Raw genomic sequence first — 3,407 nt, 5'->3', positions numbered from 1 at the left:
ATGTTGGCCAGGCTGGTCTCGAACTCCTGACCTCAGGTGATCCACCCACCTCAGCCTCCCAAAGTGCTGGGATTACAGGCATAAGCCATCACGCCCGGACTCCATTATTTTATTTAACAATATTTGTTCAATGTATACGTGGTACAATAGAAAGAAAATAGCATTACTGTCTTAAAACAGGAACAAAGGGCCAGGTGTGGTGGCTCACGCCTGTAATCCCATCCAGAACGTTGGGAGGCCAGGACCAGAGGATAGCTTGAGGCCAGAAGTTTGAGACCAACCTGGGCAACATAGTGAGATCCCATCTCTACAAAAACTTTAAAAAGTAGGCAGTGCAGTGGCATGCACCTGTGATCCCAGCTACTTGGAAGGCTGAGGTAGGAGGATCTCTTGAACCCAGGAAGGCAAGGCTGCAGTGAGCCATGACTGTGCCACTGCACTCCAGCCTGGATGACAGAGTGAGACCTTGTCTTAAAAACAAAATAAAAAAAAAAAAATAGGAGTGGGCCAGGCGCAGTGGCTCACACCTATAATCTCAGCACTTTACTCAGGAAGCTGAGGCAGGAGAATTGCTTGAACCCGGGAGGTGGAGGTTGAAGTGAGCCGAGATCGGGCCACTGCACTCCAGCCTGGGTGGCAAAGCGAGACTCCATCTTGAAAAAACATACAAAAACAATAGCAAATTAAAAAAAAAAAAAAAAAAAAAAACAGGAGTGAAAGCATTTCCACCTTTCCTGCGAAGGTCGGTGAACTCATCAGGATGACTATGGAAGGCTGAGATTGTGGTCTACTAGTTTATAACCTCTTTCCAGATAAAGCAAATCAGTTTAAAGTTACCACTTTTTTTCCTTCTCTTTTTCTTTTTACCTTTTTTGGCCTAAGGATGGAGTGGGATGGGGAGTGGGTTATATTGTCAACTGAACAATCTTTGAAGTGTAAACTAATTTTTATGTGTTCTTTCAGTATATATTTTATTAATTGAATTTACTTTAAAAATAACATATAAGTATATATATTATACATAAGATATATACTACATATATCACTTAATATGTAATATAGGATAGTACATATCATATCTAAAATAATTATCTTAGATATATTATGATGTACATTAGTTTATGCATTATACATATTAATTTTTTTTAACAACAGTGCTGTGGGTGGGAGCTGGGGCTGACCTTCATTTCATACAGGAGAAAACGGAAGCACAGAGGTATCCCGGGGATTCAAGACCAGCCTCAAATTCCAACATAGTGAGAGGGTAGAGGTCGCATAGTGAGACCCCGTCTCTACAAAAACTCATCACAACAATGACAATAATAGATGAAAACACAAGCCACAGCACCGAGTACGGTACGAGCGTTGAACAAAATTATTATTGTTGTTGTTGTTCACACACTTGACTTGTTGGCGTGCCCTCGTTTGGCCAGGAGGGGACAAAGCCAGGAAACGGTCACAGAAGGAGCCCTGGGAGGCTGGTGAGCGGGAGGGAGGGGAGGAGAGAGGCACACTGCCCAGCTTTAATGAGGGGTGTGTGTGTACCCTGAGGCCAGGACTGCAACCTCCCCCACCACACCTGCGTGCCGAGGTCACTCCGGGTGACCCCGCAGAGCGCAGAGCGGCGTTACTAAATGGGGAGGTGCAAAGCTCCCCAGATCACCAGCGAGCCTCTCGGGGAGGGCTGGGAGGGGTAGAGGCCCGCAGCGTTCCCTCTCACTCTCCTCCCCGGGGGGACCCAGGTGGCCGGCTCTGCAGTCAGACCTTTCGGCTCTAGAGTAGCAGATGCGCTTGTCCCGTCGGTGCACAGCCAGCCCCTGGTCTCCAGTGGAGGAGCTCAGCTGGAGCTGGGCACCTGAGGTCGGCCTCACAGGACCTGCATGGGCAGGCGGCACAGAGGAGCCAGGAGTCACCAGACCTCAAGGCATCCCAGCTCTGCCTCTCGCTGGCTGTGGCTCTGCGGCCCATGGCTGCCGCTTCATGCCTCCCTGTCCCCATCAGGAAATTGGAAACCATCGTTCTACCGACCCAGGGCTTGTTGGCGCGACTCCACAAAGTCTTAGGTGAAAAAGAGGGAGAGACCAAGAGAGCGTGACCAGGGCCTGGCACCAAGTAAGCACCAAGTGTTACTATATTACTGTATCATCATCACTGTATCATTTTATCACAAATTTTTGAATAAGTAACACATACTCACAGGAAAAATTCAAATAATGTAAAAGGCACAGTGGTAAAAAGTTCCCTGAAAGTCATACAGGACGTTGACGTTGATTCCTGACTCATAAAGCAAATAAGGCATTTTTGTTTTGTTTTGTTTTCTTTTCTTTCTTTTCTTTTAGACAATCTTACTCTGTCGCCCAAGCTGGAGTGCAGTGGTCCATCTCAGCTCACTGCAACCTCCACCTCCCACGTTCAAGCAATTCTCCTGCCTCAGCCTCCGGAGTAGCTGGGATTACAAGTGCACACCACCACACCTGGCTAATTTTTGTGTATTTGTAGAGATGAGGTTTCACCACACTGGCCAGGCTGGTCTCGAACTCCTGACCTCAGGTGATCCAACTGCCTCGGCCTCCCAAGGTGCTGGGATTACAGGCGTGAGCCACCACGCCCAGCCAAGGCATTAAAAAAAAAAAAAATGTGAGAAATTGAAGACAGACTTGTTATTATCTGATTTCGAGAAATTGTTGGGCTGGGTACCGTGGCTCACACCTGTATTCTCAGCACTTTGGTAGACCGAGGTAGGAGGATCACTTGAGCCTGGGAGTTTGAGACCAACCTGGGCCACACAGCAAGACTCCCTCTTAAATTTTTCATTTTTATTTAATTTTATTGTTTTGAGACAGACCCTCGCTCTGTTGCCCAGGCTGGGGTGCAGTGGTGCCATCTCGGCTCACTGCAACCTCTGCCTCCCGGGTTCAAGCAATTCTCCTGCCTCAGCCTCTTGAGTAGCTGGGATTACAGCCTCTTGAGTAGCTAGAATTGAGTAGCGAGGACGCCCACCACCACACCTGGCTAATTTCTGAGTTGCGGTTTCACCATGTTGGCCAGGCCGATCTTGAACTCCGGACCTCAGGCAATTCTCCCGCTTCAGCCTCCCAAAGTGCTGGGATTACAGGCGTGAGCCATCATGCCTGGCCTCATCTTCAATTTTGTTAAAAAATCATTAAGTATGACAATTTTACTGTAGTTGAGCTAGAAATGTCCCTTACTTTTACAGATAGGTACACCCTAGTGTTTGGGCCCAATTTATCATGATGCCTGTAGTTTAGTTTATAACTTGTAGCTTTTCATGAAGGAAAATTTTCCAGCATAACCAAAAACAGAGGAATAAAATGAGTCCCTTTCCTCTCACCTGTTTCACCACCCACCCAGCCCCCCATACACACACACACACACACACACACACA

The sequence above is a fragment of the Mandrillus leucophaeus genome, unplaced genomic scaffold, assembly GCF_000951045.1.
Source record: "Mandrillus leucophaeus isolate KB7577 unplaced genomic scaffold, Mleu.le_1.0 Scaffold53, whole genome shotgun sequence".
NCBI classification, from domain to species: Eukaryota; Metazoa; Chordata; class Mammalia; order Primates; family Cercopithecidae; genus Mandrillus; species Mandrillus leucophaeus.
The sequence above is the reverse complement of the archived record's forward strand: the minus strand, read 5'-3'. Positions refer to the sequence as shown.